The sequence below is a fragment of the Dermacentor silvarum genome, chromosome 1 (assembly GCF_013339745.2).
Source record: "Dermacentor silvarum isolate Dsil-2018 chromosome 1, BIME_Dsil_1.4, whole genome shotgun sequence".
Classification (NCBI taxonomy): domain Eukaryota; kingdom Metazoa; phylum Arthropoda; class Arachnida; order Ixodida; family Ixodidae; genus Dermacentor; species Dermacentor silvarum.
In genome coordinates, this window is record NC_051154.1 from 382,325,743 (window position 1) to 382,340,720 (window position 14,978).

The window sequence follows — 14,978 nt, forward strand, 5'->3', positions numbered from 1 at the left end:
GCGGCTAGCCTCCAACGTGTTCGGCGTCCGTAAGCAACGGCGTTCTTGGTACTGTGCCAACCTTTAGTGCCTGCGTTTGTGGCATGCAAGGAACGCTGTCGCTCGTAGGCGCCGACGCGTCCAGCGCTAGTCAGACGAAATGTCGCAAATAGGAAGGTACTACCGAAAATGATCGCCCGAGAATACGTTCCTAAATGCGTAGTTAAGTAAACCAATACCTAGCAGTAGCAGCCAGTAAGCTTCGCTGTGCGTAAGCTTTGCGCGACCGAGTGCAATCTTTCGTGATTTTTTTTTCTAGTCATGGCTTACTTTTTATCACCAACACTGTTGATTACTTTCCGCTCTTTTTTTGGGTGGTATTGATCAGGACACATTTTCTACGGAGCGTCAGGCTTGATATGCCTCTAGCGTGCCATTATTGAATGCACTAAATGTGAGCCGAAAGTCTCGCCCATCAGCTCCGTCGATAGCTCAGTTTGTAGAGCGGTGGACTGTAGGAGGGCTATTGGATAAACAAACATCCATAGGTCGCTGGTTGGAATCCGGCTCGACGGACTTTTTATTGCGTGTCACGGTTTACTTTTTATCACCAGCACTGTTGATAAATTCCCGCTCTTCTTTTCGTGGGGGGGGGGGGTGGGTATTGATAAGGACATATTTTTTACGTAACGTCAGCCTTGATCTACCTCAAGCGTGCGATAAATGAATGCACTAAATGCGATCAGCAGGTGTCGCCCATCAGCTCCGTCGATATCTCAGTTGGTAGAGCGGTGGACTGAGGGGGTGCTATTGGAGAAAAAGTTATCCATAGGTCGCTGATTCGAATCAGGCTTGACGGACTTTTAAGAGCGAAGCTGTTTAAGCCAGCCGTAATTTGTGGTGCGTGCCAAGAATCTGCCGCGCCGTAGCCATGGCAACCTGGAAGAGAAGGCGAAGACACGCGGTCTCCTCCTCGCCAGCTCCCTGCCTTCCCGACCCCCGCCTCTCTTCTCTCCGCGCGGGCTGAGCCAGGACAGAAAAAAGGAGCAAACTTGCACTACGCCGCCCAAAGCTGAAGACACAGCAAATCTGGCCGATTGATATCGAGTGGTTAGCCTCCAACATGTTCAGCGTCGGTAAGCAGCGGCGTTCTTGGTACTGTGCCAACCTTTATTGCCTGCGTTTGTGGCATGCCAGGAACGCTGTCGCTCGTAGGCGCCGACGCGTCCAGCGCTAGTCAGACGAAATGTCGCAAATAGGAAGGTACTACCGAAAATGATCGCCCGAGAATATCTTCCTAAATGCGTAGTTAAGTTAAACCAAGACCTAGCAGTAGCAGCCAGTAAGCTTCGCTGTGCGTAAACTTTGCGCGAAAGAGTGCAATCTTGCGTGAATTTTTATTTCTAGTCATGGCTTACTTTTTATCACCAGCACTGTTGATTACTTTCCGCTCTTTTTTTGGGTGGTATTGATCAGCACACATTTTCTACGGAGCGTCAGGCTTGATATGCCTCAAGCGTGCCATTATTGAATACACGAAATGCGATCGGAAGGTGTCGCCCACAAGCTCCGTCGATAGCTCGGTTCGTAGAGCGATGGACTGTAGGAGTTCTATTGGAGAAACAGATATCCATAGGTCGCTGCTTCGAAGCCGGCTCGACGGACTTTTTATTGCGTGTCATGGCTTACGTTTTATCACCAGCACTGTTGAGAACTTCCTGCTCTTCTTTTCGTGGGGGGGGGGGGGGTATTGATAAGGACATATTTTTACGTAACGTCAACCTTGATCTACCTCAAGCGTGCGGTAAATGAATGCACTAATTGCGATCAGCAGGTGTCGCCCATCAGCTCCGTCGATATCTCAGTTGGTAGAGCGGTGCACTGTGGGAGTGCTGTTGGAGAAAAAGTTATCCATAGGTCGTTGATTCGAATCCGGCTTGACGGACTTTTAAGAGCGAAGCTGTTTAAGCCAGCCGTAATTTGTGGTGCGTGCCTAGAAACTGCCGCGCCGTAGCCATGACAACCCGGAGGAGGAGGCGGAGACACGCGGTCTCCTCCTCGCCAGCTCTCTGCCTTCCCAACCCCAACCTCTCTTCTCTCAGGGGCGCTCTCACCCAGGAGAAAAAAAAAAAAGGTGCAAGCTTGCACTAGGCCGCCCAAAGCTGAAGACACAGCAAATCTGGCCGATTGATATCGAGCGGCTAGCCTCCAACGTGTTCAGCGTCGGTAAGCAGCGGCGTTCTTGGTACTGTGCCAACCTTTACTGCCTGCGTTTGTGGCATGCCAGGAACGCTGTGGCTCGTAGGCGCCGACGCGTCCAGCGCTAGTCAGACAAAACTTCGCAAATAGGAAGGTACTACCGAAAATGATTGCCCGAGAATACCTTCCTAAATGCGTAATTAAGTTAAACCAAGACCTAGCAGTAGCAGCCAGTAAGCTTCGCTGTGCGTAAACTTTGCGCGAAAGAGTGCAAACTTGCGTGAATTTTTATTTCTAGTCATGGCTAACTTTTTATGACCAGCAGTCTTGATTACTTTCCGCTCTTTTTTTCGGGTGGTATTGATCAGGACACATTTTCTACGGAGCGTCAGCCTTGATCTACCTCACGCGTGCGATAAATGAATGCACTAAACGTGATCGAAAGCTGTCGCCCATCAGCTCCGTCGATATCTCATTTGGGAGAGCGGTGGACTGTAGGAGTGATAATATAGAAACAGCTATCCATAGGTCGCTGGTTCGAATCCGGCTCGACGGACTTTTTAATGCCTGTCATGGCTTACTTTTTATCACCAGCACTGTTGAGAACTTCCTGCTCTTTTTTTGGGGGGGGTGGTATTGATAAGGACACATTTTTTACATAAACTCAGGCTTGATCTACCTCACGCGTGCGATAAATGAATGCACTAAACGTGATCGAAAGGTGTCGCCCATCAGCTCCATCGATATCTCATTTGGGAGAGCGGTGGACTGTAGGAGTGCTAATATAGAAACAGCTATCCATAGGTCGCTGATACGAATCCGGTTCGACGGACATTTAACAGCGAAGCTGTTTAAGCCAGCCGTAATTTGTGGTGCGTGCCAAGAATCTGCCGCGCCGTAGCCATGGCAACCTGGAGGAGAAGGCGAAGACAGGCGGTCTCCTCCTCGTCACATCTCTGCCTTCCCAACCCCAACCTCTCTTCTCTCTGCGGCGCGCTCACCCAGGAAAAAAAAAAGGCGCAAGCTTGCACTAGGCCGCGCAAAGCTGAAGACACAGCAAATCTGGCCGATTGATATCGAGCGGCTAGCCTCCAACGTGTTCGGCGTCCGTAAGCAACGGCGTTTCTTGGTACTGTGCCAACCTTTAGTGCCTGCGTTTGTGGCATGCAAGGAACGCTGTCGCTCGTAGGCGCCGACGCGTCCAGCGCTAGTCAGACGAAATGTCGCAAATAGGAAGGTACTACCGAAAATGATCGCCCGAGAATACGTTCCTAAATGCGTAGTTAAGTAAAACCAATACCTAGCAGTAGCAGCCAGTAAGCTTCGCTGTGCGTAAGCTTTGCGCGACCGAGTGCAATCTTTCGTGATTTTTTTTTTCTAGTCATTGCTTACTTTTTATCACCAACACTGTTGATTACTTTCCGCCTATTTTTTTGGGTGGTATTGATCAGGACACATTTTCTACGGAGCGTCAGGGTGATATGCCTCTAGCGTGCCATTATTGAATGCACTAAATGTGAGCCGAAAGTCTCGCCCATCAGCTCCGTCGATAGCTCAGTTTGTAGAGCGGTGGACTGTAGGAGGGCTATTGGATAAACAAACATCCATAGGTCGCTGGTTGGAATCCGGCTCGACGGACTTTTTATTGCGTGTCACGGTTTACTTTTAGCACCAGCACTGTTGATAAATTCCCGCTCTTCTTTTCGTGGGGGGGGGGGGGTGGGTATTGATAAGGACATATTTTTACGTAACGTCAGCCTTGATCTACCTCAAGCGTGCGATAAATGAATGCACTAAATGCGATCAGCAGGTGTCGCCCATCAGCTCCGTCGATATCTCAGTTGGTAGAGCGGTGGACTGAGGGGGTGCTATTGGAGAAAAAGTTATCCATACGTCGCTGATTCGAATCCGGCTTGACGGACTTTTAAGAGCGAAGCTGTTTAAGCCAGCCGTAATTTGTGGTGCGTGCCAAGAATCTGCCGCGCCGTAGCCATGGCAACCTGGAAGAGAAGGCGAAGACACGCGGTCTCCTCCTCGCCAGCTCCCTGCCTTCCCGACCCCCGCCTCTCTTCTCTCCGCGCGGGCTGAGCCAGGACAGAAAAAAGGAGCAAACTTGCACTACGCCGCCCAAAGCTGAAGACACAGCAAATCTGGCCGATTGATATCGAGCGGTTAGCCTCCAACATGTTCAGCGTCGGTAAGCAGCGGCGCTCTTGGTACTGTGCCAACCTTTATTGCCTGCGTTTGTGGCATGCCAGGAACCTGTCGCTCGTAGGCGCCGACGCGTCCAGCGCTAGTCAGACGAAATGTCGCAAATAGGAAGGTACTACCGAAAATGATCGCCCGAGAATATCTTCCTAAATGCGTAGTTAAGTTAAAGCAAGACCTAGCAGTAGCAGCCAGTAAGCTTCGCTGTGCGTAAACTTTGCGCGAAAGAGTGCAAACTTGCGTGAATTTTTATTTCTAGTCATGGCTTATTTTTATCACCAGCACTGTTGATTACTTTCCGCTCTTTTTTTTTTGGGTGGTATTGATCAGCACACATTTTCTACGGAGCGTCAGGCTTGATATGCCTCAAGCGTGCCATTATTGAATGCACTAAATGTGATCCGAAAGTGTCGCCCATCAGCTCCGTCGATAGCTCAGTTGGTAGAGCGGTGGACTGTAGGAGTGCTATTGGAGAAACAGATATCCATAGGTCGCTGGTTCGAATCCAGCTCGACGGACTTTTTATTGCCTGTCGTGGCTTACTTTTTATCACCAGCACTGTTGACAACTTCCCGCTCTTTTTTTGGGGGTGGTATTGATAAGGACACATTTTTTACATAAAGTCAAGCTTGATCTACCTCACGCGTGCGATAAATGAATGCACTAAACTTGATCGAAAGGTGTCGCCCATCAGCTCCGTCGATATCTCATTTGGGAGAGCGGTGGACTGTAGGAGTGCTAATATAGAAATAGCTATCCATAGGTCGCTGATACGAATCCGGCTCGACGGACATTTAACAGCGAAGCTGTTTAAGCCAGCCGTAATTTGTGGTGCGTGCCTAGAAACTGCCGCGCCGTAGCCATGACAACCCGGAGGAGGAGGCGGAGACACGCGGTCTCCTCCTCGCCAGCTCCCTGCCTTCCCGACCCCCGCCTCTCTTCTCTCCGCGCGGGCTGAGCCAGGAGAAAAAGAAAAAGCGAAAGCTTGCACTAGGCCGAGCAAAGCTGAAGACACAGCAAATCTGGCCGATTGATATAGAGCGGCTAGCCTCCAACGTGTTTGGCGACGGTAAGCAGCGGCGTTCGTGGTACTGTGCCAACCTTTATTGCCTGCATTTGTGGCATGCCAGGAACGCTGTCGCTCGTAGGCGCCGACGCGTCCAGCGCTAGTCAGACGAAATGTCGCAAATAGGAAGGTACTACCGAAAATGATCGCCCGAGAATACGTTCCTAAATGCGTAGTTAAGTAAAACCAATACCTAGCAGTAGCAGCCAGTAAGCTTCGCTGTGCGTAAGCTTTGCGCGACCGAGTGCAATCTTTCGTGATTTTTTTTTTCTAGTCATTGCTTACTTTTTATCACCAACACTGTTGATTACTTTCCGCCTATTTTTTTGGGTGGTATTGATCAGGACACATTTTCTACGGAGCGTCAGGCTTGATATGCCTCTAGCGTGCCATTATTGAATGCACTAAATGTGAGCCGAAAGTCTCGCCCATCAGCTCCGTCGATAGCTCAGTTTGTAGAGCGGTGGACTGTAGGAGGGCTATTGGATAAACAAACATCCATAGGTCGCTGGTTGGAATCCGGCTCGACGGACTTTTTATTGCGTGTCACGGTTTACTTTTTAGCACCAGCACTGTTGATAAATTCCCGCTCTTCTTTTCGTGGGGGGGGGGGGGGTGGGTATTGATAAGGACATATTTTTTACGTAACGTCAGCCTTGATCTACCTCAAGCGTGCGATAAATGAATGCACTAAATGCGATCAGCAGGTGTCGCCCATCAGCTCCGTCGATATCTCAGTTGGTAGAGCGGTGGACTGAGGGGGTGCTATTGGAGAAAAAGTTATCCATAGGTCGCTGATTCGAATCCGGCTTGACGGACTTTTAAGAGCGAAGCTGTTTAAGCCAGCCGTAATTTGTGGTGCGTGCCAAGAATCTGCCGCGCCGTAGCCATGGCAACCTGGAAGAGAAGGCGAAGACACGCGGTCTCCTCCTCGCCAGCTCCCTGCCTTCCCGACCCCCGCCTCTCTTCTCTCCGCGCGGGCTGAGCCAGGACAGAAAAAAGGAGCAAACTTGCACTACGCCGCCCAAAGCTGAAGACACAGCAAATCTGGCCGATTGATATCGAGCGGTTAGCCTCCAACATGTTCAGCGTCGGTAAGCAGCGGCGCTCTTGGTACTGTGCCAACCTTTATTGCCTGCGTTTGTGGCATGCCAGGAACCTGTCGCTCGTAGGCGCCGACGCGTCCAGCGCTAGTCAGACGAAATGTCGCAAATAGGAAGGTACTACCGAAAATGATCGCCCGAGAATATCTTCCTAAATGCGTAGTTAAGTTAAAGCAAGACCTAGCAGTAGCAGCCAGTAAGCTTCGCTGTGCGTAAACTTTGCGCGAAAGAGTGCAAACTTGCGTGAATTTTTATTTCTAGTCATGGCTTACTTTTTATCACCAGCACTGTTGATTACTTTCCGCTCTTTTTTTTGGGTGGTATTGATCAGCACACATTTTCTACGGAGCGTCAGGCTTGATATGCCTCAAGCGTGCCATTATTGAATGCACTAAATGTGATCCGAAAGTGTCGCCCATCAGCTCCGTCGATAGCTCAGTTGGTAGAGCGGTGGACTGTAGGAGTGCTATTGGAGAAACAGATATCCATAGGTCGCTGGTTCGAATCCGGCCCGACGGACTTTTTATTGCCTGTCATGGCTTACTTTTTATCACCAGCACTGTTGACAACTTCCCGCTCTTTTTTTTGGGTGGTATTGATAAGGACACATTTTTTACATAAAGTCAAGCTTGATCTACCTCACGCGTGCGATAAATGAATGCACTAAACTTGATCGAAAGGTGTCGCCCATCAGCTCCGTCGATAGCTCAGTTGGTAGAGCAGTGGACTGTAGGAGTGCTATTGGAGAAACAGATATCCATAGGTCGCTGGTTCGAATCCGGCTCGACGGACTTTTTATTGCCTGTCATGGCTTACTTTTTATCACCAGCACTGTTGAGAACTTCCTGCTCTTTTTTTGGGTGGTATTGATAAGGACACATTTTTTACATAAAGTCAGGCTTGATCTACCTCACGCGTGCGATAAATGAATGCACTAAACGTGATCGAAAGGTGTCGCCCATCAGCTCCGTCGATATCTCATTTGGGAGAGCGGTGGACTGTAGGAGTGCTAATATAGAAACTGCTATCCATAGGTCGCTGATACGAATCCGGCTCGACGGACATTTAACAGCGAAGCTGTTTATGCCAGCCGTAATTTGTGGTGCGTGCCAAGAATCTGCCGCGCCGTAGCCATGGCAACCTGGAGGAGAAGGCGAAGACAGGCGGTCTCCTCCTCGTCACCTCTCTGCCTTCCCAACCCCAACCTCTCTTCTCTCCGCGGCGCGCTCACCCAGGAGAAAAAAAAAGGCGCAAGCTTGCACTAGGCCGCGCAAAGCTGAAGACACAGCAAATCTGGCCGATTGATATCGAGCGGCTAGCCTCCAACGTGTTCGGCGTCCGTAAGCAACGGCGTTCTTGGTACTGTGCCAACCTTTAGTGCCTGCGTTTGTGGCATGCAAGGAACGCTGTCGCTCGTAGGCGCCGACGCGTCCAGCGCTAGTCAGACGAAATGTCGCAAATAGGAAGGTACTACCGAAAATGATCGCCCGAGAATACGTTCCTAAATGCGTAGTTAAGTAAAACCAATACCTAGCAGTAGCAGCCAGTAAGCTTCGCTGTGCGTAAGCTTTGCGCGACCGAGTGCAATCTTTCGTGATTTTTTTTTCTAGTCATGGCTTACTTTTTATCACCAACACTGTTGATTACTTTCCGCTCTTTTTTTGGGTGGTATTGATCAGGACACATTTTCTACGGAGCGTCAGGCTTGATATGCCTCTAGCGTGCCATTATTGAATGCACTAAATGTGAGCCGAAAGTCTCGCCCATCAGCTCCGTCGATAGCTCAGTTTGTAGAGCGGTGGACTGTAGGAGGGCTATTGGATAAACAAACATCCATAGGTCGCTGGTTGGAATCCGGCTCGACGGACTTTTTATTGCGTGTCACGGTTTACTTTTTATCACCAGCACTGTTGATAAATTCCCGCTCTTCTTTTCGTGGGGGGGGGGGGGGGGGTATTGATAAGGACATATTTTTTACGTAACGTCAGCCTTGATCTACCTCAAGCGTGCGATAAATGAATGCACTAAATGCGATCAGCAGGTGTCGCCCATCAGCTCCGTCGATATCTCAGTTGGTAGAGCGGTGGACTGAGGGGGTGCTATTGGAGAAAAAGTTATCCATAGGTCGCTGATTCGAATCAGGCTTGACGGACTTTTAAGAGCGAAGCTGTTTAAGCCAGCCGTAATTTGTGGTGCGTGCCAAGAATCTGCCGCGCCGTAGCCATGCCAACCTGGAAGAGAAGGCGAAGACACGCGGTCTCCTCCTCGCCAGCTCCCTGCCTTCCCGACCCCCGCCTCTCTTCTCTCCGCGCGGGCTGAGCCAGGACAGAAAAAAGGAGCAAACTTGCACTACGCCGCCCAAAGCTGAAGACACAGCAAATCTGGCCGATTGATATCGAGCGGTTAGCCTCCAACATGTTCAGCGTCGGTAAGCAGCGGCGCTCTTGGTACTGTGCCAACCTTTATTGCCTGCGTTTGTGGCATGCCAGGAACCTGTCGCTCGTAGGCGCCGACGCGTCCAGCGCTAGTCAGACGAAATGTCGCAAATAGGAAGGTACTACCGAAAATGATCGCCCGAGAATATCTTCCTAAATGCGTAGTTAAGTTAAAGCAAGACCTAGCAGTAGCAGCCAGTAAGCTTCGCTGTGCGTAAACTTTGCGCGAAAGAGTGCAAACTTGCGTGAATTTTTATTTCTAGTCATGGCTTACTTTTTATCACCAGCACTGTTGATTACTTTCCGCTCTTTTTTTTGGGTGGTATTGATCAGCACACATTTTCTACGGAGCGTCAGGCTTGATATGCCTCAAGCGTGCCATTATTGAATGCACTAAATGTGATCCGAAAGTGTCGCCCATCAGCTCCGTCGATAGCTCAGTTGGTAGAGCGGTGGACTGTAGGAGTGCTATTGGAGAAACAGATATCCATAGGTCGCTGGTTCGAATCCGGCCCGACGGACTTTTTATTGCCTGTCATGGCTTACTTTTTATCACCAGCACTGTTGACAACTTCCCGCTCTTTTTTTTGGGTGGTATTGATAAGGACACATTTTTTACATAAAGTCAAGCTTGATCTACCTCACGCGTGCGATAAATGAATGCACTAAACTTGATCGAAAGGTGTCGCCCATCAGCTCCGTCGATAGCTCAGTTGGTAGAGCAGTGGACTGTAGGAGTGCTATTGGAGAAACAGATATCCATAGGTCGCTGGTTCGAATCCGGCTCGACGGACTTTTTATTGCCTGTCATGGCTTACTTTTTATCACCAGCACTGTTGAGAACTTCCTGCTCTTTTTTTGGGTGGTATTGATAAGGACACATTTTTTACATAAAGTCAGGCTTGATCTACCTCACGCGTGCGATAAATGAATGCACTAAACGTGATCGAAAGGTGTCGCCCATCAGCTCCGTCGATATCTCATTTGGGAGAGCGGTGGACTGTAGGAGTGATAATATAGAAACAGCTATCCATAGGTCGCTGGTTCGAATCCGGCTCGACGGACTTTTTAATGCCTGTCATGGCTTACTTTTTATCACCAGCACTGTTGAGAACTTCCTGCTCTTTTTTTTGGGGGGGGTGGTATTGATAAGGACACATTTTTTACATAAACTCAGGCTTGATCTACCTCACGCGTGCGATAAATGAATGCACTAAACGTGATCGAAAGGTGTCGCCCATCAGCTCCGTCGATATCTCATTTGGGAGAGCGGTGGACTGTAGGAGTGCTAATATAGAAACAGCTATCCATAGGTCGCTGATACGAATCCGGTTCGACGGACATTTAACAGCGAAGCTGTTTAAGCCAGCCGTAATTTGTGGTGCGTGCCAAGAATCTGCCGCGCCGTAGCCATGGCAACCTGGAGGAGAAGGCGAAGACAGGCGGTCTCCTCCTCGTCACCTCTCTGCCTTCCCAACCCCAACCTCTCTTCTCTCTGCGGCGCGCTCACCCAGGAGAAAAAAAAAGGCGCAAGCTTGCACTAGGCCGCGCAAAGCTGAAGACACAGCAAATCTGGCCGATTGATATCGAGCGGCTAGCCTCCAACGTGTTCGGCGTCCGTAAGCAACGGCGTTCTTGGTACTGTGCCAACCTTTAGTGCCTGCGTTTGTGGCATGCAAGGAACGCTGTCGCTCGTAGGCGCCGACGCGTCCAGCGCTAGTCAGACGAAATGTCGCAAATAGGAAGGTACTACCGAAAATGATCGCCCGAGAATACGTTCCTAAATGCGTAGTTAAGTAAAACCAATACCTAGCAGTAGCAGCCAGTAAGCTTCGCTGTGCGTAAGCTTTGCGCGACCGAGTGCAATCTTTCGTGATTTTTTTTTTCTAGTCATTGCTTACTTTTTATCACCAACACTGTTGATTACTTTCCGCCTATTTTTTTGGGTGGTATTGATCAGGACACATTTTCTACGGAGCGTCAGGGTGATATGCCTCTAGCGTGCCATTATTGAATGCACTAAATGTGAGCCGAAAGTCTCGCCCATCAGCTCCGTCGATAGCTCAGTTTGTAGAGCGGTGGACTGTAGGAGGGCTATTGGATAAACAAACATCCATAGGTCGCTGGTTGGAATCCGGCTCGACGGACTTTTTATTGCGTGTCACGGTTTACTTTTTAGCACCAGCACTGTTGATAAATTCCCGCTCTTCTTTTCGTGGGGGGGGGGGGGGGGTGGGTATTGATAAGGACATATTTTTTACGTAACGTCAGCCTTGATCTACCTCAAGCGTGCGATAAATGAATGCACTAAATGCGATCAGCAGGTGTCGCCCATCAGCTCCGTCGATATCTCAGTTGGTAGAGCGGTGGACTGAGGGGGTGCTATTGGAGAAAAAGTTATCCATACGTCGCTGATTCGAATCCGGCTTGACGGACTTTTAAGAGCGAAGCTGTTTAAGCCAGCCGTAATTTGTGGTGCGTGCCAAGAATCTGCCGCGCCGTAGCCATGGCAACCTGGAAGAGAAGGCGAAGACACGCGGTCTCCTCCTCGCCAGCTCCCTGCCTTCCCGACCCCCGCCTCTCTTCTCTCCGCGCGGGCTGAGCCAGGACAGAAAAAAGGAGCAAACTTGCACTACGCCGCCCAAAGCTGAAGACACAGCAAATCTGGCCGATTGATATCGAGCGGTTAGCCTCCAACATGTTCAGCGTCGGTAAGCAGCGGCGCTCTTGGTACTGTGCCAACCTTTATTGCCTGCGTTTGTGGCATGCCAGGAACCTGTCGCTCGTAGGCGCCGACGCGTCCAGCGCTAGTCAGACGAAATGTCGCAAATAGGAAGGTACTACCGAAAATGATCGCCCGAGAATATCTTCCTAAATGCGTAGTTAAGTTAAAGCAAGACCTAGCAGTAGCAGCCAGTAAGCTTCGCTGTGCGTAAACTTTGCGCGAAAGAGTGCAAACTTGCGTGAATTTTTATTTCTAGTCATGGCTTACTTTTTATCACCAGCACTGTTGATTACTTTCCGCTCTTTTTTTTTTTGGGTGGTATTGATCAGCACACATTTTCTACGGAGCGTCAGGCTTGATTTGCCTCAAGCGTGCCATTATTGAATGCACTAAATGTGATCCGAAAGTGTCGCCCATCAGCTCCGTCGATAGCTCAGTTGGTAGAGCGGTGGACTGTAGGAGTGCTATTGGAGAAACAGATATCCATAGGTCGCTGGTTCGAATCCAGCTCGACGGACTTTTTATTGCCTGTCGTGGCTTACTTTTTATCACCAGCACTGTTGACAACTTCCCGCTCTTTTTTTGGGGGTGGTATTGATAAGGACACATTTTTTACATAAAGTCAAGCTTGATCTACCTCACGCGTGCGATAAATGAATGCACTAAACTTGATCGAAAGGTGTCGCCCATCAGCTCCGTCGATATCTCATTTGGGAGAGCGGTGGACTGTAGGAGTGCTAATATAGAAATAGCTATCCATAGGTCGCTGATACGAATCCGGCTCGACGGACATTTAACAGCGAAGCTGTTTAAGCCAGCCGTAATTTGTGGTGCGTGCCTAGAAACTGCCGCGCCGTAGCCATGACAACCCGGAGGAGGAGGCGGAGACACGCGGTCTCCTCCTCGCCAGCTCCCTGCCTTCCCGACCCCCGCCTCTCTTCTCTCCGCGCGGGCTGAGCCAGGAGAAAAAGAAAAGCGAAAGCTTGCACTAGGCCGAGCAAAGCTGAAGACACAGCAAATCTGGCCGATTGATATAGAGCGGCTAGCCTCCAACGTGTTTGGCGACGGTAAGCAGCGGCGTTCGTGGTACTGTGCCAACCTTTATTGCCTGCATTTGTGGCATGCCAGGAACGCTGTCGCTCGTAGGCGCCGACGCGTCCAGCGCTAGTCAGACGAAATGTCGCAAATAGGAAGGTACTACCGAAAATGATCGCCCGAGAATACGTTCCTAAATGCGTAGTTAAGTAAAACCAATACCTAGCAGTAGCAGCCAGTAAGCTTCGCTGTGCGTAAGCTTTGCGCGACCGAGTGCAATCTTTCGTGATTTTTTTTTTCTAGTCATTGCTTACTTTTTATCACCAACACTGTTGATTACTTTCCGCCTATTTTTTGGGTGGTATTGATCAGGACACATTTTCTACGGAGCGTCAGGCTTGATATGCCTCTAGCGTGCCATTATTGAATGCACTAAATGTGAGCCGAAAGTCTCGCCCATCAGCTCCGTCGATAGCTCAGTTTGTAGAGCGGTGGACTGTAGGAGGGCTATTGGATAAACAAACATCCATAGGTCGCTGGTTGGAATCCGGCTCGACGGACTTTTTATTGCGTGTCACGGTTTACTTTTTAGCACCAGCACTGTTGATAAATTCCCGCTCTTCTTTTCGTGGGGGGGGGGGGTGGGTATTGATAAGGACATATTTTTTACGTAACGTCAGCCTTGATCTACCTCAAGCGTGCGATAAATGAATGCACTAAATGCGATCAGCAGGTGTCGCCCATCAGCTCCGTCGATATCTCAGTTGGTAGAGCGGTGGACTGAGGGGGTGCTATTGGAGAAAAAGTTATCCATAGGTCGCTGATTCGAATCCGGCTTGACGGACTTTTAAGAGCGAAGCTGTTTAAGCCAGCCGTAATTTGTGGTGCGTGCCAAGAATCTGCCGCGCCGTAGCCATGGCAACCTGGAAGAGAAGGCGAAGACACGCGGTCTCCTCCTCGCCAGCTCCCTGCCTTCCCGACCCCCGCCTCTCTTCTCTCCGCGCGGGCTGAGCCAGGACAGAAAAAAGGAGCAAACTTGCACTACGCCGCCCAAAGCTGAAGACACAGCAAATCTGGCCGATTGATATCGAGCGGTTAGCCTCCAACATGTTCAGCGTCGGTAAGCAGCGGCGCTCTTGGTACTGTGCCAACCTTTATTGCCTGCGTTTGTGGCATGCCAGGAACCTGTCGCTCGTAGGCGCCGACGCGTCCAGCGCTAGTCAGACGAAATGTCGCAAATAGGAAGGTACTACCGAAAATGATCGCCCGAGAATATCTTCCTAAATGCGTAGTTAAGTTAAAGCAAGACCTAGCAGTAGCAGCCAGTAAGCTTCGCTGTGCGTAAACTTTGCGCGAAAGAGTGCAAACTTGCGTGAATTTTTATTTCTAGTCATGGCTTACTTTTTATCACCAGCACTGTTGATTACTTTCCGCTCTTTTTTTTGGGTGGTATTGATCAGCACACATTTTCTACGGAGCGTCAGGCTTGATATGCCTCAAGCGTGCCATTATTGAATGCACTAAATGTGATCCGAAAGTGTCGCCCATCAGCTCCGTCGATAGCTCAGTTGGTAGAGCGGTGGACTGTAGGAGTGCTATTGGAGAAACAGATATCCATAGGTCGCTGGTTCGAATCCGGCCCGACGGACTTTTTATTGCCTGTCATGGCTTACTTTTTATCACCAGCACTGTTGACAACTTCCCGCTCTTTTTTTTGGGTGGTATTGATAAGGACACATTTTTTACATAAAGTCAAGCTTGATCTACCTCACGCGTGCGATAAATGAATGCACTAAACTTGATCGAAAGGTGTCGCCCATCAGCTCCGTCGATAGCTCAGTTGGTAGAGCAGTGGACTGTAGGAGTGCTATTGGAGAAACAGATATCCATAGGTCGCTGGTTCGAATCCGGCTCGACGGACTTTTTATTGCCTGTCATGGCTTACTTTTTATCACCAGCACTGTTGAGAACTTCCTGCTCTTTTTTTGGGTGGTATTGATAAGGACACATTTTTTACATAAAGTCAGGCTTGATCTACCTCACGCGTGCGATAAATGAATGCACTAAACGTGATCGAAAGGTGTCGCCCATCAGCTCCGTCGATATCTCATTTGGGAGAGCGGTGGACTGTAGGAGTGCTAATATAGAAACTGCTATCCATAGGTCGCTGATACGAATCCGGCTCGACGGACATTTAACAGCGAAGCTGTTTATGCCAGCCGTAATTT

General features: G+C 49.7%; 20 non-coding genes across 20 annotated transcripts; all 20 read left to right on the plus strand.

The window, feature by feature from the left end:
* The first annotated feature begins 460 nt into the window (after positions 1-460).
* Positions 461-555, plus strand: Trnay-gua (transfer RNA tyrosine (anticodon GUA)). Its single transcript has 2 exons — positions 461-497; positions 520-555. It is a non-coding gene; the product is annotated as a tRNA-Tyr (tRNA).
* Positions 556-2,639: 2,084 nt separating this feature from the next.
* Positions 2,640-2,734, plus strand: Trnay-gua (transfer RNA tyrosine (anticodon GUA)). Its single transcript has 2 exons — positions 2,640-2,676; positions 2,699-2,734. It is a non-coding gene; the product is annotated as a tRNA-Tyr (tRNA).
* A 987-nt stretch (positions 2,735-3,721) lies between these two features.
* Positions 3,722-3,816, plus strand: Trnay-gua (transfer RNA tyrosine (anticodon GUA)). The gene is made up of 2 exons: positions 3,722-3,758; positions 3,781-3,816. It is a non-coding gene; the product is annotated as a tRNA-Tyr (tRNA).
* Positions 3,817-4,004: 188 nt separating this feature from the next.
* Positions 4,005-4,099, plus strand: Trnal-gag (transfer RNA leucine (anticodon GAG)). Its single transcript has 2 exons — positions 4,005-4,041; positions 4,064-4,099. It is a non-coding gene; the product is annotated as a tRNA-Leu (tRNA).
* A 710-nt stretch (positions 4,100-4,809) lies between these two features.
* Positions 4,810-4,904, plus strand: Trnay-gua (transfer RNA tyrosine (anticodon GUA)). The gene is made up of 2 exons: positions 4,810-4,846; positions 4,869-4,904. It is a non-coding gene; the product is annotated as a tRNA-Tyr (tRNA).
* A 985-nt stretch (positions 4,905-5,889) lies between these two features.
* On the plus strand, positions 5,890-5,984 carry Trnay-gua (transfer RNA tyrosine (anticodon GUA)). Its single transcript has 2 exons — positions 5,890-5,926; positions 5,949-5,984. It is a non-coding gene; the product is annotated as a tRNA-Tyr (tRNA).
* Positions 5,985-6,175: 191 nt separating this feature from the next.
* Trnal-gag (transfer RNA leucine (anticodon GAG)) lies at positions 6,176-6,270 on the plus strand. Its single transcript has 2 exons — positions 6,176-6,212; positions 6,235-6,270. It is a non-coding gene; the product is annotated as a tRNA-Leu (tRNA).
* Positions 6,271-6,979: 709 nt separating this feature from the next.
* On the plus strand, positions 6,980-7,074 carry Trnay-gua (transfer RNA tyrosine (anticodon GUA)). Its single transcript has 2 exons — positions 6,980-7,016; positions 7,039-7,074. It is a non-coding gene; the product is annotated as a tRNA-Tyr (tRNA).
* A 177-nt stretch (positions 7,075-7,251) lies between these two features.
* Positions 7,252-7,346, plus strand: Trnay-gua (transfer RNA tyrosine (anticodon GUA)). The gene is made up of 2 exons: positions 7,252-7,288; positions 7,311-7,346. It is a non-coding gene; the product is annotated as a tRNA-Tyr (tRNA).
* Positions 7,347-8,327: 981 nt separating this feature from the next.
* Trnay-gua (transfer RNA tyrosine (anticodon GUA)) lies at positions 8,328-8,422 on the plus strand. The gene is made up of 2 exons: positions 8,328-8,364; positions 8,387-8,422. It is a non-coding gene; the product is annotated as a tRNA-Tyr (tRNA).
* Positions 8,423-9,416: 994 nt separating this feature from the next.
* Trnay-gua (transfer RNA tyrosine (anticodon GUA)) lies at positions 9,417-9,511 on the plus strand. Its single transcript has 2 exons — positions 9,417-9,453; positions 9,476-9,511. It is a non-coding gene; the product is annotated as a tRNA-Tyr (tRNA).
* A 177-nt stretch (positions 9,512-9,688) lies between these two features.
* On the plus strand, positions 9,689-9,783 carry Trnay-gua (transfer RNA tyrosine (anticodon GUA)). Its single transcript has 2 exons — positions 9,689-9,725; positions 9,748-9,783. It is a non-coding gene; the product is annotated as a tRNA-Tyr (tRNA).
* Positions 9,784-9,959: 176 nt separating this feature from the next.
* Positions 9,960-10,054, plus strand: Trnay-gua (transfer RNA tyrosine (anticodon GUA)). The gene is made up of 2 exons: positions 9,960-9,996; positions 10,019-10,054. It is a non-coding gene; the product is annotated as a tRNA-Tyr (tRNA).
* A 988-nt stretch (positions 10,055-11,042) lies between these two features.
* On the plus strand, positions 11,043-11,137 carry Trnay-gua (transfer RNA tyrosine (anticodon GUA)). Its single transcript has 2 exons — positions 11,043-11,079; positions 11,102-11,137. It is a non-coding gene; the product is annotated as a tRNA-Tyr (tRNA).
* Positions 11,138-11,330: 193 nt separating this feature from the next.
* Positions 11,331-11,425, plus strand: Trnal-gag (transfer RNA leucine (anticodon GAG)). The gene is made up of 2 exons: positions 11,331-11,367; positions 11,390-11,425. It is a non-coding gene; the product is annotated as a tRNA-Leu (tRNA).
* Positions 11,426-12,137: 712 nt separating this feature from the next.
* On the plus strand, positions 12,138-12,232 carry Trnay-gua (transfer RNA tyrosine (anticodon GUA)). The gene is made up of 2 exons: positions 12,138-12,174; positions 12,197-12,232. It is a non-coding gene; the product is annotated as a tRNA-Tyr (tRNA).
* Positions 12,233-13,215: 983 nt separating this feature from the next.
* Trnay-gua (transfer RNA tyrosine (anticodon GUA)) lies at positions 13,216-13,310 on the plus strand. The gene is made up of 2 exons: positions 13,216-13,252; positions 13,275-13,310. It is a non-coding gene; the product is annotated as a tRNA-Tyr (tRNA).
* A 189-nt stretch (positions 13,311-13,499) lies between these two features.
* Trnal-gag (transfer RNA leucine (anticodon GAG)) lies at positions 13,500-13,594 on the plus strand. Its single transcript has 2 exons — positions 13,500-13,536; positions 13,559-13,594. It is a non-coding gene; the product is annotated as a tRNA-Leu (tRNA).
* A 709-nt stretch (positions 13,595-14,303) lies between these two features.
* Trnay-gua (transfer RNA tyrosine (anticodon GUA)) lies at positions 14,304-14,398 on the plus strand. The gene is made up of 2 exons: positions 14,304-14,340; positions 14,363-14,398. It is a non-coding gene; the product is annotated as a tRNA-Tyr (tRNA).
* A 177-nt stretch (positions 14,399-14,575) lies between these two features.
* On the plus strand, positions 14,576-14,670 carry Trnay-gua (transfer RNA tyrosine (anticodon GUA)). Its single transcript has 2 exons — positions 14,576-14,612; positions 14,635-14,670. It is a non-coding gene; the product is annotated as a tRNA-Tyr (tRNA).
* Positions 14,671-14,978: the final 308 nt, after the last annotated feature.